Raw genomic sequence first — 27,737 nt, 5'->3', positions numbered from 1 at the left:
TCAAACCTAGACTGAAATCTGTTGCTTTCCTAGGTCTTCAGGTTGTAGATGGCAGTTAATGAGACTGCTCTTCCTCCATACTTTTTGTGAGTAAACATCTTTATATGTCTCTCCCATTGTTCTGTTTCTCTGAGAACCTAGTATAATTAAATAATACAATACCTATAATAAAATGTAAAGAACAGATGTAGATAAATTTATTTTTTATTTTTTAATTGATGTTACATAATATTTGGATATTAGGGATATCATAGAATGCAAATTGATTAAGTCAGGATATTTAGACTATCCATCACATCGTGTATTTGTCATTTATATGTGTTAGGAATATTTTAAGTCCTCTTTTCTAACTATTTTGAAATATAAAATGCATTGTTGTTAACTATAGTCAGCCTGCTCTACTATCAAACATTAGAAGTTATTTTTCTGGTTTCCTCTTTTACCAAGGACCCGCCAACATGGGCCGCGTTCGCACCAAAACCGTGAAGAAGGCGGCCCGGGTCATCATAGAGAAGTACTACACGCGTCTGGGCAACGACTTCCACACGAACAAGCGCGTGTGCGAGGAGATCGCCATTATCCCCAGCAAGAAGCTCCGCAACAAGATAGCAGGCTATGTCACCCATCTGATGAAGTGGATTCAGAGAGGCCCTGTAAGAGGTATCTCCATCAAGCTGCAGGAGGAGGAGAGAGAAAGGAGAGACAATTATGTTCCTGAGGTCTCAGCCCTGGATCAGGAGATAATTGAAGTAGATCCTGACACTAAGGAAATGCTGAAGCTTTTGGACTTTGGCAGTCTGTCCAACCTGCAGGTCACTCAGCCTACAGTTGGGATGAATTTCAAAACGCCTCGGGGACCTGTTTGAATTTTTTCTGCAGTGCTATATTATTTTCAATAAATCTGGGACAACAAAAAAAAAAAAAAAAAAGAAGTTATTTTTCTGTCTAACTCTATATTTGTACCCATTAACCAATCTCTTTTCACTCTCCACACACTAACCTTTGCTATCATTCTAATGTCTAGCTACATGAGATCCACTTTTTTAGTTCTCACATGTAAGTGAGAAATGTAATATTTGTCTTCATGTGCTTACCTAATTCCACTTAATATAATAACCTTCACTTCAACCCATGTTGCTGTAAATGAGAGGATTTAATTCTTTTTAATGGCTGAATAGTATTCCATTATGTATATATACTTTATCCATTCATTCATTGATAAACACATAGATTGATTCCCTATTTTGGCTATTGTGAATAGCATTTGCAGTAAACATGAGGATGTAGATATCTTTTTGATATACTGATTGCCTTTCCTTTGGATAAATACCCAGTAGTGGAATTGCTGGGTCATACTGTAGTTTCATTTTTAGTTTTGAAGAAATCTTCAATCCGTTTTCCATAATGGCTGTACAAAGTTACGTTTCCAGCAACAGTAAATATCACCTGCATTGATATTTTTCATCTTTTTAAACTGAGGTAAGATATTATCTCATTGTGGTTTTAATCTGCATTTCCATGATGATTATTGATATCAAGGATTTTTTTCATGTACTTGTTAGCCATTTGTATGTCTTCTTTTGAGAAATGTCTATTGATGTCCTTTGCCCGTTATTTAAAATGGCATTTTTTTTTTCCTGTTGAGTTCTTTGAGTTCTTTAACTTGCAAATGTATTATTCCATTCAACAGACTGTCTCTTCACTCTATCAGTTGTCCCCTTTGTGGTACGGAAGGTCTTAAATATACTCCTTTTTGTCAGCTTTTAGTTTTGTTGCCTGTGCTTTTGAAGTCTTAGTAATAAAATCTTTTAAATATCCCAAAGTGTTTTCCCTATGTTTTCTTCTAGTAGTTTTATAGTTTGACATCTTCTGTTTTGTTATTTAACTCATTTTGCATTGATTTTTGTATACGGTGAGAGAGAGGGATCTAGTTTCATTCTTCTTCATATGGAGAGCTTGTTTTCCCAGCACCATTTAAGAATGAGTGTCTTTTCTCCAACTCATGCCCTTGGTACCTTTGTAAAAATCAGTTGGCTATGAACACATGGATTTATTTCTGGATTATCTATTGTCTCATTTGCGTATGTGTCTGTGTTTGTTCCAGTACCACGCTGTTTTGTTTAGTATAAACTCAATGTATTTTGAAGTCAGATAACGATTCCTCCAGCTTTGTTTGTTTTGCTCAGTATGGCTTTGCTTTGGATACCTGTGCTTTTTTTTTTTTTTTCTTCTTCTTTGCTTCCATATAAATTTTAGGACTTTTTTTTCCAACAATAAACTGGATGAAGCAGAAGAAATGACTTCAGAATTTGTAGATGAGTCTTTTGGAATAACCTAGTCAGACAAAAAGAGAAGAAAAAAAGAATTAACAAAGTCTATGTGACATATTGGACACTAAAAAGCTACCAAATATCAGTATATTGGTATATTGCTAGGGATTGCGTTGAATCTATAGATTACTTTAGGTAGTGTGGTTAATTTTACCGTATTATTTCGTGTGATGCATAGCATGAAATGTTTTTGATTCTTGTTTTTTTCATTAGTGTTTTGTAGTTTTCCTTCTAGAGATCTTTCAATTCCTTGGTTCAGTTTATTTCTTTTTTTTTTTTGAGAGTTCATCTTGACTTTTATTATACACTAGACATGTATGAACTAACCAGAGATGTGAATGATTCTCTGTACTCTTAAAATTACAGGAAATATATTTCCACCTCCCCCTTTTTTTTCTGATATTGGAGTAGCATTTCAGATTTTGGGGATTAGTTTAGGGCAAAGTAAAAGTCATGGAAGGCAGTGTATAAATAACGTTAATTATGAAGCTACTTTTCAGAAGCTAGTAGTAACTTGCTTAGTAGTAATCACAAGGTTGTGCAGCATTCACAATGCTGGTATTAATCAGCTACATATTTTGAACATCTACTATTACTGGATACCAAAGAAAGTGAGTTATTTAAGAATCTTCCACTCTTGTTATAAGCTTCCTATGATCCAGTAACTTCTCAAAGGTTTTGCAAAAAGTGTAAGTCCTTGCTTTTTGGGAATTTTTATTTGTGCACCCAGGAAATGTAAATGCAACCATCACTGCTTCTTGTGCAGGTGTGTGCTTTAACAATCAGGGCTGCTTTTGGCATCAAGAGTATGAGCTATTAAGAGTTTCTAAAAATACTGACCTAACTAGTCAGTTGCCTCCACCTTATATACTATTCAGGCAAGTCTTCAGAAAGTATACTACTGTATTCCTGGTCCAAAATAAGGTAGGCATGGTTCAGTTTATTTCTAGGTATTTTTTTGTTGCCACTGTAAATGAGATTGACTTGTTTATTTTTTTGAATATTTTATTATTGTTGAAAAGAACTGCCACTGACTTTTGTATGTTAATTTAATATCCTACAGCTTTATTGAATTATCTTATCAGATGTAAGAAGTTTTTTAGTGAAGTCTTTAACTTTTTCTAGATATAAGAGCATATCATCTGCAAAGAGGTACAATTTGACTTTCTTTATTCCAATTTATATGCTTCTTATTTCTTTCTCTTGCCTGATTGCTCTGCTTAGGATTTTCAGTATTATACTGAATAGAAGTGATAAAAGTGTATACTCTTGTCTTGTTTCAGTTCTTAGAGGAAAATATTTCAGCTTTGCTCCACTAAGTATGTTGTTAGCTATGAGTTTATTATATATAGCTTTTACTGTTTTGAGGTATGTGTTAATTTCATGCCTAGATTTTGAAAGGTGTTATAATGAAAAGATGTTGAATTTTATGACATGCTTTTTCTGCATGTCTTAATCCTAAGACATTCCAAAGAATGAAGATAATATTTTCTTTCATTTCATGTATGTGTATTGCACATTTTTATTAAGGTATACTAGACTATCCTTGCATTTCTTAGGATAAATCCCACTGATCATGATATATTATCTTTTAATGTACTGTTGGATTAAGTTTGCTAGTATTTTGTTGATTTTCACATCTATGTTCATAAGGAATATTGGCCTATAGTTTCCTTTTTTATCCTGTTTGGTATCAGATTAATGCTGGCCTTGCAGAATGTTAGAAAGAATTTTCTCCTCTTAAATTTTTGGAATGGTTTAACGAGAATTGGTGTTAGTTCTTCTTTATAAGTTTGGTAGAATTTGGCAATGAAGCCATCTGCTTTTGGGCTTTTCTTTGTTGGGAGACACCTGATTCAATCTTGTTACTCGTCACTGGTCTGTTCAGGTTTTCTATTTTTTTCCTGATTCAGCCATGGTGGGTTGTAAGTGTCTAGGGATTTATCCATTTCTACTAGGTTTTGTTAGCATATAGTTGTTCATAATAGTCTCTGAAGATCTTTTGAATTTCTATATAGTCATTTGTAATATCTCCTTTTCTGTTTCTGATTCTGTTTATTTGGGTCTTCACTCTGTTTTTCTTGATTGCTCTAGTTAATGGTTTATCTATTTTATTTCTTTTTTTTTTTTTTTTGAGATGGAGTCTCGCACTCTCACCCAGGCTGGAGTGCAGTGGCATGATCTCGGCTCACTGCAAGCTCCACTTCCCGGGTTCACGCCATTCTCCTATCTCAGTCTCCCGAGTAGCTGGGACTACAGGCGCCTGCCACCACGCCCGGCTAATTTTTTGTATTTTTTAGTAGAGATGGGGTTTCACCGTGTTAGCCGGGATGGTCTCAATCTCATGACCTTGTGATCCGCCCACCTCAGCCTCCCGAAGTGCTGGGATTACAGGTGTGAGCCACCACGCCCGGCCTTGTTTCTCTTTTTTAAAAAACTACTTTTTATTTTGTTGACGCTTTGTATCTTTTAAATTCTCTGGCTTATTTATTTATTTGTGCTCTAATTTTTAAAATTTCTTTTCTTCTAATTTTGGTTTTTGTTTGCTGGTGAACAGATTGTTTACTTGAAGTCTTTCTACCTTTTTGATGCAAGTGTTTTTTGCTATAAATTTCCCTCTAGGTACTACTTTTGCTTTATCTTACAGGTTATGTAATCTATTGTATTTCCATTTTCATTTGTTTAAATTTGTTTATCTCTTCTTAATTTCTCCATTGTCTCAGTGGTTTTTCAGGAGCATTTTGCTTAATTTCCATGTATCTGTACAGTTTCCAAACCTCTATTGTTATTAATTTCTAGTTTTATTTCATTGTGGTCTGAATTGGTACATAATTTTTAAAAATTTGTTTAGAATTCTTTTGTGGTCAACATATCGTCTATTCTGGAGAATGTTTCATGTACTGATGAGAAGAATGTATATTCTACAGCTATTGGATATAATGTTCGGTCTATGACTATTTAGCCAATTTGGTCTAAAGTGAAGTTTAAATCTAATATTTCCTTCTTAAGTTTCTATTTTGTAGATCTATCTTACGCTGAGAGTTGACTTTTGAAGTTTTCAAATATTATTGTATTGAAGTCTATTTCTTCCTTTTATATCCAATAATGCTTTATGCATCTGATTGCTCTGGTGTGGGGTATACATACATATTGAGAATTGTTATATTTTCTTGCTGAATTGATCCCTTTGTCATTATATAATAACCTTCTTTGTTTCATTTTACTGTTTTTGACTTTAAAGTATATTTTATCTGATATCATTGTAACTAGTTATGCTCAGATTTGATTTCCATTTGAATAGAATATATTTTACCATCTCTTCAGTTTCAGTCTATATGTATATTCATAGGCGAAATAAGTTTTTTGTAGGCAGCATATAGTTTTTCACTTTTTAAAATCCATTTAGCTAGTCTGTACATTTTAAGTTGGAAATTTAATCTGTTTACATTCAAGGTTATTATTGATATGTGAAGATTTATTCTTATCAATTTGTTCATTGTTTTCTGGTCGTTTTGTATATAATTTCTTTTCCTTTCTCTCTTCTTGCTTATTATTGTAACTTGGTGGTTTTGTGTAGTGGTACTCTTTGAGTTTTTTATGTCACTCATTTGTGTGTTTGCTTTGTCAGTGAGTTTTATGATTTTACATGTTAAGCATTTCTTGTAGGGCTTGTCTAGTGGTGATGAATTCTCTCAGTTTGTGCTTGTCTGGGAAAGATTTTATTTTAATTTTTCTCATTTATGAAGTGTAGCTTTGCTGAATATAGTATTCTTGCCTGCTAGTTGCTTTCTTTCAACACTTAAATATATCATCCCATTTTCTCCTGGCCTGTAAAGTTTCTCCTGAGAAATTCATTGTTAATATGGTGAGAGTTCTCCTATATGTGCTATGTGCTTTTCTCTTGCTGTTTTTAGAAATCTTTGTTTGTCTTTGACTTTTGATACTTTCACTATAATGTGCCATGGAGAAGACTTTTTTGAGTTGTATCCATTTGGGACCTATGAGCTTCCTACATCTAGACATCTAAAGCTCTTGTTACACTTGGACATTTTTCAGCTATTACCTTATTAAATAGGTTTTCTATGGCTTTAGGCTTTCCTTAAACTTCTTAAAAACTCAAAATTTGAATATTTGGTGGCTTTTGGCATTCCATGGGTTGTATAATCTTTGTTCATTCTTTTCTTTTTTGTCTGACTGGGTTATTCCAAAAGACACATCTTCAAATTCTGAAACTCTTTTTTCTGCTTGATCCAGTTTATTGTTGAAGCTCTCAAATGAGATTTGTTGTACCTTGTCCATTAAAATATTCAGCGACAGGATTTTCATTTACTTTTTTGTGTCTTATTTATTTCTTTAATTAATTCCTCATTTATGTCTTGATTTTTTTTCTGATTTCCTTGTATTGTTTATTTTTCTTCTCTTGTATCACACCATGAGCTTTATTATTATTATTTTGAGTTATTTTTCTGGGATTTTATACAATCATTTTTGATTGAAATATTAATTAATATATTTTGCTAAGGAATTGCTGCATTTTTGTAGGTGTCATATTTCCTTGCTTTTTTATATTTCTCATGTCCTTATATTTATATCTGTCCATCTGATGTAACAGTCACTTCTTCTAATTTTTTTGACTTTATAGGGAAATATTTTTTCCTAAATATATATTTATGATGTTGGTTGAATAAGGCATTTTGGCCTTGATTCTGGGTAAATGTAGTAGTAGTTTTTAGATGATTTTTTTCAGCTGTAAATACAATGAGTGGTGTCTGTGACTTCTTTGCTGGCTTAGGCTACAGTTGATAGTACAGGCTGTGGTGAGGTTTTTCTGGCGAGAGAGATGCCAGGTGCGCCAGATCTCAGGCCCCAGTGGTGGAACCAATAAACTAACTGTGCTTGTTATTGGGCCTCCAGGTAATATACATGAGCATTGATTGGTGTGAGTGGGTATAAGCAGGCCAATTTGCACCTCCAGAGAGTTTTCTCTAGTACCAAAAGTGGCAGCAGTGTGTTAGATGTGGGAGCAGGTGGGACCTCATGCCCTTTGACAGCATGCATGGTCATAGTAGTAGTGGGACAACTCTCAGGTCCCCAGATGGAAAGCAGTTGTGTTAGCAGTAGCTGTGGTGGGCTGGGTGGGCCAGTCCTCAGTTCAGATTATTGACTATAATCTGGGCCATAAAACAAGTGAAATACAAAGGAAACAAACAATAATTAGAAGTGGTGGTAGCCAGCTGCACCATAAAGGAACTTATGGGGTGTTGTTAAGTGGAAAAAGGATACAGTCCTAAGGAGATGGTTTGAATTATAACACTGAATCTCCTAGCAAACATCTTGCTTACTGAAAATCTGTTTTATTTTAGCCTTGTTAATCATATTTATTAAAAATAAAATAAAAGTATAAAAATCCTGTTTTTCTTACCACAGCTATTTAAAACCATTGTTACAAAGACAAAAACCCCAGGGAGACTGTAGCAAGATGAGTCGCAGATAAAATCCCTCAGACACCTGGTTGAGGAAGGATTTGGATTCATTCGGCTGGGAGCTTTGGCAGACTTACATCTCAACAGCCAGGAGCTTCAGCAGAGTTGTGTCTCAAGAACCAAGCTCCATGAATACAGAGTTCCTGGCCCTTTTAAGGGCTTATAAGTCTAAGGGGTTCCATGTGAAAGGGTTGTGATAGATTGAGAGCATATGTGGTTAGAGTTGGGGGGGTCAATCTCTTCACCTCAGGCCTAGTCATCAGTGGCACCAGCTCGTTGTGCCACTGACTTCATTCCTGTTGTTTTTCAATTCCTATTTCCTTCTTCTCTTCAGAGACAGGAGAGAGTAAGAGAAATGACCCCTCTCCTCCTTTCCCCCCTTTGAGAATATCACTCACTAGTGGGAGTTCTCACTCTCATCTTCACTACCCAAGTCTTCCTGCAAGAAATTCTAATTTGGGAAAGCGCCTGTGGATCTCCCTTTAGACTAAAATATTTACTTACGGATCCAGTACAGTTCCATCAATTACTAGAGTTACATACTCTCCTGTTTTCCAGCAGGTAATCAAGTAGTTCTAATGGGTTATAGCACACATCAGGCTGGTCACTTCCTGGGCTACATACCTTGTACCAGGTGGCATTATATAAACAAGTACCTTTTAAACAGAAAGACTGTTTTAACTTTTTGCCCTACCTCAGTCTGAGGAAGGTCAGTTGGAGTCCTTAGTGTACAAGTCCAAAATTTAAGGAAAATGAGTCCTGCGATGAGTTGCTTCGTCTGTGCATGGACCAGTCAGCTTCCAGGTGTGACTGGAGCAGGGCTTGTCATCTTCAAAGTCACTTTGCGGGGATTGTTCAGGCTTGGTTTTTTCTCCCAGGTCTCAGGTGCTGCAGCTTTTATGTGGCTCTGGTGGTTCCAGGCTGGGATTCCCTCTACCTTTATGGCTGTGGAAGTGGTCAAGACAACGGTCTGGGCTCCTTTCGACCATGGCTGCAAGGGGGCTAAGTTCCAATCCTTGATCCATACCCGATCACCTGGGGAGAAAGGGTGAACTTGGGAGAATAAACTGACAAGGCACCTCTCAATTATCCAGGCTGAAATTTTTGTGTAATTTTCCCTAAAGCCTGTAGCTGTCACTATAACTCAATTTCACCTAGCTCTCAAAGAGTGCCTGGGAGTTCCCACATATGCTAGGGGGCCTATGATATCATATTTTATAAGGAGAATATCCTGTTCTTTTAGAAGGGGTACATCTAAAACAATACCGTGGGGAGAGCTTGTACTCACTTTTATCCTGTTTCTTGACACTTTCCCTAAACTGTTTTTGATAGTCCAATTCATTCGCTCCATTTTTGCAGAATTCTGTGGTCGATAAGCAGTATGTGGTTTCCATGTGATCTACAATACCTTTGCTGTCTTCTGTACCAAGTCAGCCACAAACGCCGGCCCGTTGTCAGAGCTGATTCATAAGGGCAGTCCAAACCTAGGGATAAGATCTCGGAGAAGCACACAGATTACTTCACGAGCTTTCTCAGTTCATGTTGGATAGGCCTCCACCCACCCAGAGTATGTACACACTACAACTAGTAAATACTTGTTACCTCCACATTTGGGCATCTTGGTGAAGTCTACTTGGATATCTTCAAAGGGGGCTACTCCATAAGCTTGTATGCCAGGTGGAATGGTTGCACCTTGCCCAGCACTGCACTGCTGACGGGCGACACACTGCTGCACCACTGTTCTGGCAAGGGCCAACAGATGTGAGATGTAGAAGTATGGGCCCAACAACTTTTCAAGTGACTCTTGACCTAGGTGGGTGGTCTCATGCATAGCCAGTGTGATTGCGGCTCCTAGCAGTTGTGGCATGGTTATTCTTCCGTCTGATAACCAGATCCATCCCTCTTCTATCACCTGCCCTGCCTCTGCCTGGAGAAAGTCCTTCTCTTCTTTAGAATAAGTAAGTACAAGATCAGGTACCTGAGGTGGGGGGTGCTGTGACTGATGCCTGGTAGTGGGTAGATGGTGCTTTTTGAGCCTCTGAGTCAGCTCGGGAATTCCCCAATGCAATTGAGGTGGAAGCTCACTGGTGTCCTCTGCAGTGCATGACTGCCACCTTTGGGGTTTCCACACTGCCTCTAATAATTGCAGGATCTCTTGCTGATACTTTGTGTCTTTTCCCCAAGAGTTCAACAGGCCTTTTTCTTTATATAACATCCCATGCACTTGGAGGTTTAAGAAAGCATACCGAGAGTCACTGTAAATATTTACAGTCTTACCTTCACTTAGCTCTAAGGCCCGAATTAAAGCAGTGAGTTCGGCCTTCTGGGCTGAAGTACCCTGGAGCAATGATTTGGCTTCAGTGACAGTGTCCATGGTTACCACTGCATATCCTGCACACCTCTCTCCTTGTGGGTTGATGAAGCTGCTTCCATCCAAGTGCAGCTCCTAGTCTACTGGTGTCCAAGGATGGTCTTGGAGGCCGGGCCTGCTAGAGTAAACTGTGTCCAACACTTCTACACAGTTATGTTCAACTGGGCTCTCTGATATTGGGAGTAAGGTGGTGGGGTTCAAGGTGTTGCAAACTTCAGTGGTTATGCAGGGATTTTCACAGAGCAAGCTTTGGTACCTAGTTAGTCTAGCATTCGTTAGCCAATGATGTCCTTTGGTATTCATTAAAGTCACCACAGCATGGGGGGTCTTTATGTTCAGGTTTTCCCCAAGAGTTAGCTCATTCACTTCTTGTGCTAGCAGGGCAGTTGCTGCCAAGGCCCTCAAACACGGGGACCAACCTTTAGAAACTCCATCTAGCTGTTCGGAGAGGTAGGGTGCTGGTCTTGGCCAGGGCCCCACCATCTGGGTTAAAACTCCAACTGCCATCTTTTCTCTCTCTGACACATACAATGTAAATGGCTTCGTCAGGTCAGGTAGCCCCAGGGCCGGGGCTGACACGGGCTTCTCTTTTAACTCATGGAAACCTCGTTGCTTTTGGGACTCCCATTTGAAAGGCTCTTTGTTACCCTCCTTTGTGACTTTGTACAGAGGTTTGGCCAGTACTGCAAAATTTGAGATCCATAACCTGCAGAACCCCACAGCTCCTAAGAATTCTCTCACCTGCCTTCTGGTCTTAGGCTCCAGTAGGTTGCAAATGACTTGCTTGCTTTCTGATCCCAGGCTGCACCGCCCCTGTCAGATAGTAAATCCCAGGTAATGCAGCTGCTATCGGCAGATCTGAACTTTCTTCTTGGACACCTTATACCCACAGTCCTCTGGATGCCTGAGTCCCCTTGCTGTGTGAAGCAGGATTCTTCCTTGGCTGTCTGTCCCTTTGCTACTAGTACTTCTACTGCGTGTCCTTTTAACCACTGTGGGGGGTCTAAAACCAGCTGTAACCAAGTGTCTATGTACAAAAACTGGTCTGGGTATCCTGGCTTACCAGTTACCATGTGCCACACCTTTGAAACAAGGGACTTATCTATGCTTCCTTCTGATGGTCAACCGACTTCTAATGTCTGTTAATCACCTCGCTTCCTGGTAAGGCCAATTATCAGGGCTCCAGAGAGTTTTCTCTAGTACCAAAAGTGGCAGCAGTGGGCTAGGTGCATGGGTGGGTGGGTCCTCATGCCCTTTGACAGCATGCATGGCCATAGTAGTAGTGGGACAACTCATTGCCACCAGTTGCTCATGTCCCTCGTTAACACAGATGACAGGAGGATAGCGCTCCAAGCAACAACTAAGTGGCTGGAAGAACATGTTCCAGCTGATTTTCAAAACCCCCAAGAGTATGTGAGGATCCAATTACCAGGAACAGACCCCCGGTGGGAGGTGGGATCCAAATGAAAGACAGGGTATGCAATGGCTAAACCGGTACAGGGAAACCCTTCTGGAAGGGTTAAAGAAGGGACCTCACACAAAGTTCTAAGTTTTCCTGGTGTCATAGTAACTCCATAGTCTCCACTAAATCCTTCCTTAAAATTTTTCAACGTAGTTCCTAGCGGAGTGGGGTTACTTTGCGTTCCACCTGTCTTCCCCCAAAACGAAACAACACTCACACCACAAGAAGGAAAGGGTAAAGGCGTCACTCACTCATCTCTCCAGTCTCAAACTCACTCACTCACTCACTTTCACTTTCCTTTTTGCAAACAAGTAAAGCCAAATCAAAATCAATACTGAGACCAAAGTGCCGATTGCAAACAAGCCAAATCAAAATCAATACCAAGACCAAAGTGCCGATTAGGGCACATCAAGTGTGATCAGGCCCCGCTTCCACTCAAAAGGAGTGGAAAAGTTCCCAGGACCACCATATTCCAGCTCTCCTGACTCCAAGTGCCAGTTCCTTCCTGGTGTTCAGTCACTGTTTTGATCCTCCGCGGGGGCCTGCCATGCACCGCTCTGATGAGCGCATTCCCCCAGGGCAAATGCCTACCCGGGAGCTCTCTCAGGATCCCCGTCCCTCAAGCTTGCTGGAATCCCCCGCAAGGATACTTCGCAGGGCAGGTGTAAGCTGCCTAAGGGGCTGCATCAACAGTCTGTTAATCACCCTGCTTCCCGGTAAGGCCACTTATTGGGGCTCCAGAGAGTTTTCTCTAGTACCAAAAGTGGCAGCAGTGGGCTAGGTGTGGGGACAGGTGGGACCTCATGCCCTTTGACAGCATGCATGGCCATAGTAGTAGTGGGACAACTTTCAGGGCCCCAGGTGGAAAGCTGTTGTGTTAGCAGTGGCTGTGGCGGCTAAGTGGGCCAGTCTTCAGTCCAGATTATTGACTCTAATCTGGGCCGTAAAACAAAGGAAGCAAACAGGAATTAGAAGTAGTGGTAGCCAGCTCCACCATAAAGGAACTTACCGGTGTCGTTAAGTGGAAAAAGGATACAATTCTAAGGAGATGGTTTGTATTATAACACCGAATCTCCTAACAAACATCTTGCTTACTGAAAATCTGTTTTATCTTGGCCTTGTTGATTATATTTATTAAAAATGAAACGAAAGTGTAAAAATCCTGTTTTTCTTACCACAGCTATTTAAAACCATTGTTACAAAGACAAAAACCCTAGGGAGAGAAGAATAGGTAAGTAGGCCAAAGATGGCTAACACTGAAAATCTGCAAAGGAAGAAAGGAAGGAAAGCAGGGAGGGAGGGAGGAAAAAAAAAAAAAAAAAACATAAAAATAAATGGTATGTATAAATTGTAACATCACTGATGGTACATGGGAGTCCCTGTTTTCTTAAATTATGGCCACCAATGGTGTCTTAGTATATTCAGGCTGTTATGGCAAAATATCATAGACGAGGTGGCTTAAAAAAGAGAAATTTATTTCTCACATTTCTGGAGGCTGGGAATTGCAAAATAAGGTACAAACAGATTTGATGTCTGGTGTGGGCATGTTTCCCTGGTTCATAGATACCAAGTTTTTGCTATCCTTACATGGTGCTAGGGAGCTCTCTGGGGTCTTTTTATAAAGACATTAATCCTAATTATGAGGACTATGCCCACATAATCTTCTTCCAAAGGCACCAGTTTTGAAAATCATCACCTTGAGAATTAGGATTTCAACATATGAGTGTTGTGAAAACATAAACTTTGAGATCATAAGTGGGTATTACTATTCCTTTTAAATTTATATATTATTTTAAAACAATGTATTAGCTTTAAAATAATTTAGTGTGTTTTTATATAATCATAACACTGGGTTACTATAAAACATTTGTAGATTACAGAAAATTATTCATACAGAACGTTTGTAGAGCTGCAGAAACTAATAAATAAGACAAACATTATTAACAAACCAAACACCCAAGGATACAGTAAAATATAGACAGTGGTTATTTACCCTTGAAGAAATCATGTGTGTGTATATATATACACACACACACACACACACACATATACACACACACATATATATATAAGATGCTGAAACTTACACATATTTCTAGAGAATGTTTTATTATGACTTTAATTAATGTTAAACATTTACCTGTTTTATTAAACATTCTCTCATATTGTGATGTTTAATGGCAGCATAGTTTTCTACTTTATACCAAGTGCTGTGTTCTGAATGTTTGTGTGCACTTCCCCCATAATTCACATGTTGAAATCCTTACCCTCAAGGCTGTGGAGTTAGAATAAAAAGAAATGATTAGGTTATGAGGGTGGAGCCCCCACAAATGGGATTGGTGCCCTTACAGAAGAGGTCCTAGAGCTGTTTCACCCCTTCCGGCTTGTGAGGAAATAGTTAAAAGACATTGTCTATGAAAAACAGAACCTAACCAGACACCAAATCTACTGGTGCCTTGATTTTAGACTTGCAGCCTCTAGAACTGTAGAAACATATTTCAGTTGTTTACAATATTGCTATAAACAATATTGCTATTCAGTTACAATATTGCTACTCAGTTTGTTATAGAAGCCCAAATGAGCTAAGACAACCATCCTATAATTTAATATTTTATATTAATACTTATTCTAAAGTTTTGATTCTTCTAAATATAGTAGCAAATAATGCACCTCTCCTACCTAATAATCATTTCTAAATAATCATAACAACATTGAGTAAAACTATGTAATAACACATATTATTATTAAGATAAGTATAAGAAATACTGTAATAAAATCATAAATTATCCCTGTTCTAAAAGGTAATTATATAATGCTGAATGTGTCAGAGGTGTTTGATCCCGAGTGACTCCATTTTGAGTAAGGGCTGGGAAAATGAGGCTGAGACTTCTTGGGATGCATTCTCAGAAAGTTAGGCATTCCTAGCCTCTGGATGTTTATTGTTAGGGGAATAAATTAATAATGTTTACTAAAACAGAGCCAGACTTGGGAATGTCCAGATATCCCAATATCTAGAGAACAAAGGTATTGCTAATTTTGCTTTAAAGATAATAATGTTGATTCTTGGAAAATATAGTAATTAAGAAAATTAATCCTTTATCACAAACCCTTGTAGCAGAACATATCTGCCCATATGTACAAGCATTGTACTTAGGGTGGATGCCTTCATCCTCTTACTTTCAGGAACGTCCTACTCTCTTTATGGAGTAGCTATACTTTCACCACTTTACTTTCTTAATAATCTTGCTTTTACTTTGCACGGCGGACTCGCCCTGAATTATTTTTTGCGCAAGATCCAAGAACCTTCTCTTAGGATCTGGATCCGGACACCTGTCCTGTAACATATTTCTGGTGACCCAGAGGGGACTATAGTGCAGAAATCCTGACCCAACAGCTACCTTTGGGTAAGGGTTGGGGTACTGTAACATATTTCTGGTGAACTATGGAAGGGACAATATTGAAGGACCCCACCCACCCTTTCCCCCAAAAAGAGACTGCAGCACTGATTGGTTGACTTTGGGTAAGTGGTGGGTACCCGGGTAAACAATAGGATTGGGTTAGAGGCCCAACTTAGGGCAGCTTAGGGAAGTTACAGTCTTTCCAAAAAAAAATGGGTAGAGGCCCCTCTTAATAAAAGGCAAGGATGCTTGAACAGCCTTGGGTTAGAGGCCCAACTTAGGAGAGTTAGAGTCTTTTCTAAGATTTAGGGGGTTAAAGGCCTTCTCAGTAAAGTCCCTCTCAGCTAAAAATGAGTTTGGCACCGCAGGCTATGCTCTTTGTATTAAATCTGCCTTGTCCTCCTTGCTGCATGAATCAATTTGTTGGTTGCTCTCTCTGTTGCACTGTCATTTTCAGGAGATTGTATTTAATTGGTCTTAGGAATTTTAACTTACTCTCTTCCTATGTGCCTCCTGATTTCCATCTGTCTGCTTGTGAAACATTGGGAACACAAAATACTGAAGGCTCTGTCTCTAAGATTGTTGACTGAGGTTTGATATTTAACAGCTATGAGCAATAAGATTAGATACATGCGGTTATGTTTTGTTGCCGCTATGCCGACTAGCTGTGATCGAGAATCACTGGGATGGAAATTAGGGGACTCTTCTCCTTGCTGTTTTGTTTCATTTTGCACACAAAAAATACTTCTTCTCTTGGATTCAGGCAAACCAGCTTTGCTTATCCAATCCACACTGCCACTATTGCCCTGAACCTGCTTGCTCTGCTGAGTCCCGTCTAAATCCTCTTCACTTCCTTTGCCTTATTCGACATTTTGGTTGAAGTCCATATTGTGGCTTATGTAAGATTCATGGCTTTTATGTTATGCTATTTATGTTATTTGGATACTGCGAATCATGCCTGATTAGAGGAAAGGAAGAAAAAGAGCTAAACATACTAGATGATCCTTTGATGCAAGCCCCCCGGTTCAGCGGACAGTTTTGGGTGGAGCAAAACCTCCTTCCATTGGCTCTGAAAATTCAAATGTGTCTGTTCTTTCTCCCTCTAGTTCACCTGAAAGTATGATTGAGAACCTTTCATACCCTCCTCCGTACCTGTCTAGTCCCACTCTATACCCATCACTCCCTGAGGAACTTAGCCCAATGAATACTACTCATAGTGGAGTCTCCTATCCACCTCCAAAGGAAAATCTTTGTCCACTTAGAGAGGTGGCAAATGGAGAAGGCACTGCGAGAATACATGTCCCCTTTTCTAGGTCTGATTTGGTTCTATGTAAAGAGAAGTTTGGTCATTTCTCTGAAGATCCAGGAAAATTCATCATGAGTTTGAGAAATTAACTCCGACCTATAGTTTAACTTGGCTGACTCTGCATGTTTGGTTGCCTCTGATTGTACAGTGGCAGAGAAGCAATGCATTTTGGGGACAGCTAGGGCCCAAGCAGATGAGATATTGGCTTGCAATCTGAACCATAATATATACCAGGCAGGAGGTATAGCATTTCCAGCTCAAGACCCATAGTCCTCAAAGGGCAGTGAGGACTTGGGGAGGAGAGATCATATGGTCACCTGTTAGATGGAAAGGATGAAGAAATGTATGAAGAAACCTCTTAACTAGTAAAAGGTTAAGGAAGTTTCTGAGAGTGAAGATGAGAATCCAACTTTGTTTCGAGGGTGTTTAGTTGAGTCAGTTAGGAAATATACTAACACTGATCCTACCTCAAGGGAAGGACAAACCCTTTTGGGCGTCCATTTTATAACGCAGTCTGCTCCTGATATCCACAGGAAACTACAAACAGCAGCTATGGGTCCCCAAACTCCTATGGAACAGCTTTTGGATATGGCATTTTTAGTTTTTACCAACAAGGACAAAGCAGAGGAAGCAGAAAGAGCAAGAAGGACCTCCCACAAGGTGCAGCTCTTGGCTGCCTCCTTAAGCGCACCTCCCAGGTGGGGCTGCTCTCCTGGCTCTCAGTCTGAACAAGGGAAGCTGAAAGGTGGGAAGCCTAAAGCTGGGTGTCTTGGGCACGAATCAGTGTGCACAATTTAAGAAAACTGACCATTTGAACAGGGATTACCCAGCATACTGAAGGGAGCCATCGGCCACTGAACCAATGATGGCAGAAATAGCCAGGCAATCCCAAAAGAGATGGAGCCTGAGACCCTTCTGCCACAGCTCTCAGACAACTAGCCATATCTCTAGAGAGGCCTTGGGTAATCATGAGGTGGCAGGTAAGAATATTAACATCCTTCTGGACTGCTTACTCCGTTTTGACCCATTATAATGGGTCTCTGTCACCCCAAAACTGTATAGTCACAGTAACAGATGGACAAGCCTGTGGATGCCATTTTACCTTTCCTTTAAGCTGCTCTTCAGGGACTTTAGTTTTCTCCTGAATGCCCCACCCATTGTTGGGAAGCGATTTGTTCACTCAGCTGCGAGCAGTAGTATCTTTTGGAAATCACAAGGCACACGGAAATTGCTCCTCCTTTCCTGTAAATAAATATCAAGTATCTTTGCTAAACTTGAAGTATGCCTAACTTTGAATCCAGCTACCTATTTGCCTGAACCCACAGTCACTCTAGATCATTCTTATATACAAGTTATGGAGCAAGTTTACTCCACCCATCCAGATTTAAAGGATGAGCCTCTAGATAATCTTGAGGCAGAATGTTTTGCAGATGGAAGTAGCTTTCTACACCAGGGAAACAGGAAAGCTATGTATGCTGTTGCCAGTCAACAAAAGGTGATAAAATCTCAGGCCTTACCAGCTTCTACCTCAGCTGAAAAGACAGTATTAATAACTCTTATTAAAGCCCTGCAACTGGGAAAGGACTTAAGAATTAACATTTACACTGATTCTAAGTATGCCTTTCTGGTACTTCATGCTCATGCTGCTATGTGGAAGGAACGGGGACTCCTAACTGCTAAGGGCTCCCTTAAAAAACATCACTTAGAAATTCTAAATCTTGCTGGGCAAGGTGGCTCACACCTGTAATGCCAACACTTTGGGAGGCCAAGGTGGGCAGACCACTTGAGGTCAGGAGTTTACGACCAGCCTGGCCAACATGGTGAAACCCCATCTCTAGTAAAAATACAGAAAAACAACAACAAAAATTAATTGGTCATTGTGTTACATGCGTGTAGTCCCAGCTACTTGGGAGGCTGAGGCAGGAGAATCAGTTGAACCCAGGAGGCAGAGATTGCAGTGAGTTGAGATCCCACCACTGCGCTCAAGACTGGGAAACAGAGCATGACCCCATCTCAAAAAAAAAAAAAAAAAGGAAAGAAAGAAATTCTAAATCTATTGGACACTGTTTTGCTGCCCAACGAAGTAGTTGTAATCTATTGCAGAGGACATCAAAAATGAGACTCGTGTGGCTAAAGAAAACTTATTTGCAGATGCACCTGCTAAGAAAGTAGGTTAAAGGAGTCAATTGGACTTGTGAGTATTAACGCCCTCAGGCACAGTCATGACAGAACCTATACTAAAGAGAAGCAAAAATGGGCTAAATGTCAGGGTTTAATTCAAGATCCTTCTGGCTGACATATCAATAGCAACAAGCTGTTAATACCAGGGCTAATTAGTGGAAAATAGTTAAACATTTGCATGAATCTACTTATTTGGGAAAAGATTCCACGTTTCAATTAATGTCGTGGCTTTTTATAGGAAAAGGCTTACTTAAAGCCATAAAGCAGGTAACTTGGGCCTGTGAGCTATGTGCCCAGAATAACCCAAATAAGCAATCTTTACCTCCTCCTCTAGTAAGGCCTGTTCAGCATAGGAAAACAAATAGATGAAGACTGGCAAATAGAAAGGGTTTAAATATTTATTAGTATTTGTTGACACCTTTACCGGTTTCAAGGCTTTTCCTACCCGGTATAGAAAGGCAATTAAGTTTCTAAACTCCTACTAAAGGAAATAATTCCTAGATTTGGGCTGCCTAAGAGCTTACAGAAGGATCATGGATCATCTTTCACAGTGACAATTACCCAAAACATTTCTTCAGCCCTAGGAATTCAGTACCGCCTTCACTCGGCATGGGGGCCACAGTCTTCAGGAAAAGTAGAAAGAACTAATCAAACTGTAAAAAGGACTCTTGTTAAACTATGGCAAGAGACATCAGAAACCTGGTTGTCTTTATTACCTGTAGCCTTATTATGGGTTTGAGTGGCCCCTAAGGGAAATCTGCAGCTCAGTCCTTTTAAAATAATGTATGAAAGGTCTTTCTTAACTACAGACCTCCTGATAGACATAGATACTTTAAAGCTACAGAATTATGTGATCAACTTAGGACAAGAGCAAATGTATTCCTTAAAAATATGGAAACCAAAGACTCCCTTCCCCCACTAAGAAAGAGAATCTTGTTACAACCCAGCTGGGAGACTGGGTCCTATTAGAAACTTGGAACGAAGGATTCCCAGCAGATCAGCTTTCACCAAAATGGAAGGTACCCCTTTCCTGTAACAAATGTTTATGGCTGTTGTAAGATTTTCATATATATTGTTAGGTTAATTTTGAGGGCTTGTTTCAATTTGTATTTCCATCAGAATGGTATCTTCCTTAATACTGAGTATCCATTTTTATTCAGTGCCAAACTTTTGCGAGTTAGCTCTTCAAAAACGTTTACTATTGCTTTTTGTCTCCTTCTTCTCCTCTCTCTTTTATTTTTGTGTATATATACACACACACACACACACATGTGTATATATATGCACACGCACATACACACATGCACAAGGATATAGTCAAAGACATATATACATATACATATATATCCTTGTATATATGTATATATATGTCCCTGACTGTAAATTTCTACTTGCCCATGCTGTATTCAGAGTTGAGCTCAGTCTCTCTGACTCATTGCAAGACTCCATTGCAGTAGCCCCTAAACCTCTCACAATAGTCCTGAACAAAGTTTTTCTTACCATGCTTTAACAATTATCATTAAATAATTCTTCTTTAACAGTTCAAGCACAAGTTATAGTGTTACTGATGAGTTCAGTGTTAATAAATCAACTATATGTATTGAATAAGGTGTCAATTAAAATAAACACACATAAAACAAAGTTATGTATTGATTGCTTGATGAAAATATGATCAGTGGCTCACAGGAACCTAACTTTCCATTTTCTTTAGAAACAATGTTCAATATATATTCATATGTGTGTCCATATGTATGGGTATATAGTTAACCTGCATTCCATCTGTTTTTGACTATTTGTTTCACTTTTCTTGCTTTTTAACTCATTATTGCTTTTTAATTTATTTAGTTTATTGTTTGATTCAGAGAAAAAATCTCTTCTGTAAATTTTACCTTTACTTTATACATAAGAAACCTTTCCCCATCTTATGAACTAATACATATATGTCCATAGTTTCTTATGGTTGAATGATTTATTTTCTCATTCAACTCTTTAGTGCATCTGGATTTCATTTTTTTAGTGTAAGGTATATAGCACTGTTGTTTAAGGAATGTGCTCTGTAATTACAATTTTTCCTTTTGTTTCACATACCAAAGGCAAATAAAACTAATACACTAGGGTCCTGTCACATATTTTACTTATTTTGAAGGTATCTCTTTGTTAGTTAAATATATCACGATTGGTAAATTATGGTTTCCAAGCTCTCACTTTGCTGAAATGTTTAGTTTGGGAGTCAACATCAACTTTAAAGCAAACAGGTAAAGTATTTTAGTTTTAGTTTATTGTTTGGGTGGAAATATTTAAATTCTTGTTTGTTTTACTTGGGGCGTTTTATTGACTATTTCACAGTACAGCACATTCCAAAGGCATCCTTTGCATTTTAATGAGCAGAGTAAGTCCTCAACAACTGACTGCAGGCTTTTTGCTTTTTTGATTCTTCGAATGTGACACCAGTCAACTGCCCTAGACATCAAAGCATCCCTGGCAAGCATGGCAGGAATTGACACTGGCTGCATTCCTTGGGTCTAGCTACAGAGCATGGGCAACAATCGTCTCTACTTATATGCTTAGTGCATGGATCACGGCATCAAAATTCTGAGTTTGTTGTTTGAAATAAACAACTTAATCCACTTAATCCTGCTTCCTGACTGAGTCTTTCCTTTGAAACACCAAAGACGAAACTAAAAAGTACTTGAGAAACTTCTTTGAGACTTGCCGCCTAAGCTCAAAAGCCAAAGGAACAAGGTAGTCTCCTTTCAAATGTATATGTCAACTTGCACTTGGCATTCACTCTGACCAATCCTGTGTACCAAGAAACCAGTGTCAGGAGAACAGCAAGAACATCAGAATAAATACTTTACAGGACATGAAAGTCTTTCTGTGGCACACAATATTGTCAATATCTATCTAGGATCTTCTGCTCTATAAAGTATTCTTAATTCAGTAAGTTTTACACTTATGGCATAAAATATAATCCTCTTAGTGTTTATATTTTTTTTTAACAAGAAGAACATAAAGGATAAATGTGTCTTATATTTCTAAACTATGTTGGACAACAAATTCTAAATCGGAACTGAAGACTTTAGGCACGTACAGAATGAGTTTCTAGTACCAAATCTATATTTCTCAGAAAAAAATTCGCCAGATATGTAGACTAGAGTATCAACAACAGTTAGTTTAACAAGATAGCTAATAGAGTATTGATACGGCTCCTGGTGGAAAAACACCAGGTTCTTCGTCCCGAATTGAATTAGAGAAAATGACACGGACACATGTAGAGTAGTTTTAAGGAGCAGGGAGTTTAATGGGCAAGAAAGAAGGGGGAAGGAAGAAAGAAGAAGCTCCCCTGTGCACAGACAGAGGGAGGGGGCTCCAAAGTCGAGAGAGGGAACCCCACTTTCAGGTATATCAGCCAGCTATATTCGATGGCTGGAGGAGGTGGTGTCTGATTTGCACAGGGCTCAGGGGATTGGTTTGACCAGGCATGTTATTCATGTAGTCCTCGAAAAAACTGGCCCTTCCACCTTAGCCTTTTCATATTCAAATGCAGGGCGCCATGATGTTCCACACAGGTGGAAGGGATATGTGGGGGTGGCCATGCTGCCAGGCACATGTAGGGGCATGGGCAAGAGGACAAAGGAATCACCATGTTGGGTGGACCCAGTTTCTAGTGGTTGGCATTTGCATATCAAAGGTGACCAGCAGTGTCTAAGAATCAGAGCTTTCCTGCTAGACAAGAGCTGCAAAAAAAATCTTCCAAGGACCCCCTTTTTTGTCCTCTCTATCTGCCTAAAATAATTTCTTAAGAACTCCTGCCACAGTGTCAGTAAGAATCTATCTGTTATCTTTGAAGACTCTTAAGCCAATTGCCATAATTTGGATAAGAAATGGATTTAAATTTTGTTTCCTGTATTTGTTTAAAGTGGGGTTATCTCCACAGATTTCTTTCTGGACCACATGATTTAGATTCTTTCTCCCTAAGACTATTAGACTACTATTTACTGAACACCACATTCTCCATATTATTTGACTACTCAAAAAATCTCTGAGAGACACCAATTTCCTAGTGCATCGATTCTGAAGTACTCTGGTTTTATGTACCATGCATCATAACACAGATATTATTACGATATTTTACTTAATGTCTTAGTGAGTTTGGGTTGCAGTAACAGAATATCATAGACTGGATGGCTTACAAACAAATAAATGTGTTTCTTGCAACTAGATTTATTAGTTTGAAGGCTATGAAGAACAAGCTGTCACATTCAATGTCTGGTATAAACTGACTTCTGGTTCAGAGAGACTTCTCCTGATGTTCTTACATGATAGAAGGGATAAAAGAGGTCTCTGGGGTGACTTTTGTAAGGACATTAATTCCAGTCATGAGAGAGAATCACCTACCAAAGACCTCACCTCCAAATATTGTCTTACTGGTGTCTTGATCTGTTCAGGCTATCGTAACAAAATACCTCAAATTGAGTTACCTATAAACACCAGAAATTCATGGGTCACAGTTCTGGTAGCTGGAAAGGTCAAGCTCAAGATGTCGGCTGATTTGGTGATGATGCCTCCTAGCTGTGTTTTCACATAATGGAAGACATAAACAGGCTCCCTCAGGCCTCTTTTATATGGGATCAAATCCCTTTCATAAGGGCTCTGCCTACACAATTTAATCACTTCCCCCAAAAGCCCCAACTCTTAATACTATCACACTGGAGATTGGTTTTCAATATAAATTTTGGGTGAAGGACACAAGCATTCAGATCATAGCAATTGGGGATTATGTTTCAACATGTGAATTTTAGGGGGACACAAACATTCCAATTTGTAGCCTCTGATTTAATTTTCTGTAGCCTCAAGACTATGTTATATCCTTTAGTTTTCTTTCTTTTTCTATCTACCTGCTGTACTCATTTAGTTGTTCTGATCTCTGGTAATCTGAATTACCATTATTAATCTGTGTTCTATCTTAAACTTTCTATACTTACCTACCTTTCACATTCTAATAGATTTACAATTTAGCAGTTGTTAGGGGATTAGGTTTGTTGTCCCAAATAACTTGCAAGTCCTCTGAAGGTATGAATTACATATTATTATTTCCTAGTTCTGAGACACATTGAACAAGACAACTTGCATTTAAGAAAGTAAAGAACAGCAGATGATAATGGTGATAAAAATTGACAAAGACATTTTACTCTATTATGTAATCATCAGAAACAAAAATGTTTGTGGAAATGGCTTTTTTAACTTCAATTTTGATGTTTTAAAATTTTAATTTACTGTGTACTCATCAAAAAAGTTTTGAACACAATTAGAAAAAGGGATAAAGTGTTTAACAAAGATTATGTGGGTGAGATGATTTATAGGATATTTTATTTTATTCCTTCTCAATTCATCGTGTTAAATGTGAATTCTAAACTTCTCTTCAAAGAATTAATATGTCAGTATGTTCAATTCTTTGCCTTCTACTTTTAAACTTAACTTCCTTGTAAAGTAACCTTTTTTGATTACCTACTCCACCCTGACTCATTCAGATTACCTTCTCCACCCTAACGCATTCTGATCACCTGCTCCACACTAATTCATTTTGATTACCTACTCTCCCCTGACCCATTCTCCACGTTGCATAATCATTTTTATTTTCCCGCCAAAGCACTCACCCCGTCACTCTCTTTAAATTAGCCATTCAGGATTAGTTTAGCCTGCGCAGTCTAACCCTAGCCAATAGGGGACTGACACAGCAGCAGGGGCCATGTGCATCAGGGATAACAACCCCTTTGCCTCTCTTGTTCAAGTGTGCGCTCACCATTGCTCCATCTGTGAGGGTGCACACTTCCGTAGAAGTACGTTGCCTTGCTGAGTTAAAAAAATAACATTTATATTAGAGTTCTATTTCTTCTGCAGCACCAAAACTTTATATATAACAATTGTGTTGCTGTTTTCTTTGATAAACATGAATATTTAGCAGATAAGTGAGATTACTTCAATCAAGAATATAATGTTGAATATATAAGACTTCGTCTACTTAGTTGCAGCAGTAACTATAGAATTAAAAAAAAAAAAGAGATAGACTGAGAGGATTTGAGCAGGGCAGAAGATGTGTCTAACCTTCCACTATTTGAAACCATTTGTGATCTCTCTTAAGCCCAATCTTTCACAGAGCCTTCCAGGTGATGACTGGCTATATCCACCAGGAAAAGAATTAAGACAGTAGAGTTAATGGAAGAAGCTTGCACTCCAGCTATAACTGGCTTGAAGCCACAATTGACATCCATACTCTCACTCCTCCATTGGCCACCACTTAACCACTTGGGTCATCTCAGCATTTCATCATCAGGTATTATAAGTCTTTAGTTGCTTTGATCTTGTCAGGCTGTGGCTATTGTAATTGATTACTTAGTTATTACTGGGCAGCGAAGCAACCGTAGATATATTCTAAATCTCATGACTTCCAATGAAGTCCTTTCAGCTCACAATGTGTAGCAGCCACTGTAAATCCTTACGGTAACAGGAGTCTTCACGCTTTTCTGTCTCACTGTCATTGTACTGGCATGAGGAGACCCAAATCACCACACAGTGATCTATCTACAATTTCAGTGGAATCCTTGCTGTGTTACTTCTTGGAAATGTTTTCTGTAAGGAACCAGGATCAATAATCCAGCTGATTGAAAAGCCATGGGGATCAATAGCACATATTCGGGAAATGAAGCACTAAGAGTGTTGATCAGAATGTCCAATCCTACTTCCTAACTATTCTGGGAATTGTTCTGGAGCTGCAAATGGTCTCTTCTTCTTTGCATCATTTAATTAGGTTTCCTGCTTCTGGATGGTACAGTATATAGTAGTAGCAGTGGGTCTCATGGTAAAGTGAAGTTTGTTATATCTCTTTTGCTATAAAAGGGTCACACGATCTGAGAAAATTATGTCTATAATCCAGTTGTAACAAATCAGAATTTTTGTAAGTTGTTAGGTTGTGGTACTGACACATGTACATATGGGTATCCACTCTGGGAAGGACAAATTATTGTCTTCTGGATAGATGGCGTCCAGTAAAATCAACCTGCCATTAAGTGGGCAGTCAGATTATTTTAGCAATGCTGCCTTATCAAGTGAATAGCCTCGGATTTTGTTGCTGACAGACCAGGGATTCCCCAGATGTAGTAGCTTAGCCAACCTTAATGACAGGGAGTCCATGCTTTGGGCTGATACACATTCATCCTTCTCATTATAGCTATTTAATTTCTGGCCTTATGGACTCAGCTGTATAGTAACAAGGAGAAACACCAGCCGACCTCCTCTGAAAGAACCATCCTGCCCAGCTGACTTTCGAGTGTACCTCTGTTGTAGACATGCTTTGAGTGTTATTAATATGCGGACCAAAGATGTACATACTCTGCTAACCCCCATAAGCCCCTCTACGTTCCTCTTCCCAAAGCTTCCTTACTTACCTCTGATCTGTGAAATTTGTTTCCTCCAGACCTCTAAATAAAGCCAATCATTTTACCACTGCTTGTGATTCTGTGTATATCCATACCTCAAGTCACTTCTATATTTCTCCAAAGTGCATACAACTAAGTATATTGTTTAGAGTTTAGCCAAATGAGAAGCTCCTCCTTCATCATTGACCATAAAATAAAGGCCCCAGATATAAAGAGTGACAGAATATGCAAATGACAACAAGGTAGCCAGTGTGGTGGAATCTGAAATAGAAAAGAAGTGGAAAATATGTCCTGCGAGGTGACATGTCCCTGCAAAACATATGACCTGAAATATGGGCATTTTAAGCATCATTAATGATGATACAGTGATTTATTTATAATACATTTTTATCCCCTTTTATGCCTCAGGTGTTTAGGATTCTTTTTTCTCATTATTTCTTACTTTCTTTTTTCCCCTTTCTTTCTTTTCCCTCTCCCCTCTCCTTCCTTCCTTCCTTCCTTCCTTCTTTCCTTCCTTCCTCTTGCTTTCTTGCTTTCTTGCTCTTTCTTTCTTCCTTTCTTCCTTTCCTTCTTTTTCCTCCCTCCCTCCCTTTCTCCTTCCTTCCTTCCTTCCTTCTTTCCTTCCTTCCTCTTGCTTTCTTGCTTTCTTGCTCTTTCTTTCTTCCTTTCTTCCTTTCCTTCTTTTTCCTCCCTTCCTTCCTTCCTTCCTTCCTTCCTTCCTTCCTTTTCCTCTTTCTTCTTACCTATTTTTTATTTGAAATGTCTTTATTAATCCTAATATTTATACACAGTGTATAAGAGTACTAAATGCTTTCTGAACTGACCATTGTGTTGACTCCTCTAAGAATTATAAGCAATACAAATGAGAAAAGAGAGGAGACCCCCCCCATATTGTTCTAGATTGTTTTATGCTCAGTACCTGATTTAAGAAAAAAAAAAAAAACAAGGAAGCGAAACCAAAGGCAGGCAGCCCCGTGCCAGGCACCAGACCCAAAACCAGGCCTGGGCCTGCCTGACTTTAGCCTGATAGTTAAAATTTAACCCATGACTTAGCAACCGATGTTATCCATAGATTCCAGACATTGTATGGAAGGACATTGTGAAACTTCTCATTCTGTTCTGTCTCATTCTGATTACTGGTGCATGCAGCCCCTGTCACATACCCCCTAGATTGCTCAATCGATCACGGCCCTGTCATGTAAAATCTTTAGTGTTGTGAGCCCTTAAAAGGGACAGAAATTGTGCACTCAACAAGCTCAGATTTTGAGATGCTAGTCTGCTGATGCTTCCAGCTGATTAAAAGCTACTTCCTTCACTATCTCGGTGTCTGTGGGGTTTTGTCCACAGCTCGTCCTAAGTCACACTCCTGGAATAAACTAGATTATTGTAAGTATTACAAGCACCTGTAGCCAGGAGAGCTCATATAAATATCTTAGGCATCACCTTCTCTATTATCTCATTCAATGCAAAAATCTCAGATAAATATCCAACTTCTTCAAAGTATTTAACAATAAGGACCTTATTGCTTTATTAAATTACTATTTTCTACTTGTGTATCTTCTTTAGAGAAATGTCTGTTCATGTCCTTTGCCCACTTTTTAATGGGGTTATTTGCATTTTGCTTGTTGAATTGTGTAAGTTCCTTATAGATTTTGGATAATAGCCCTTTGTTTGATGCATAGTTTGTGAATATTTTCTCTCATTCTGTAAGGTATTTGTTAATATTTCCTTTTGCTGTGCAGAAGCTCTTTAGTTTAAATAGGTCCCACT

At 38.8% G+C, this 27,737-nt stretch overlaps 1 pseudogene across 1 annotated transcript; it reads left to right on the top strand.

Moving 5' to 3' along the window:
* Nucleotides 1-435: 435 nt before the first annotated feature.
* Nucleotides 436-17,687, top strand: LOC105517080 (annotated as a pseudogene). Its single transcript, XR_001002608.1, has 3 exons — nt 436-866; nt 13,016-13,021; nt 17,676-17,687. The product of XR_001002608.1 is annotated as a 40S ribosomal protein S17 pseudogene (transcript).
* Nucleotides 17,688-27,737: the final 10,050 nt, after the last annotated feature.

This window comes from Colobus angolensis, unplaced genomic scaffold (genome assembly GCF_000951035.1).
Source record: "Colobus angolensis palliatus isolate OR3802 unplaced genomic scaffold, Cang.pa_1.0 Scaffold3, whole genome shotgun sequence".
In the NCBI taxonomy this organism is placed as follows: Eukaryota; Metazoa; Chordata; class Mammalia; order Primates; family Cercopithecidae; genus Colobus; species Colobus angolensis.
The sequence above is the reverse complement of the archived record's forward strand: the minus strand, read 5'-3'. Positions and strand labels throughout refer to the sequence as shown.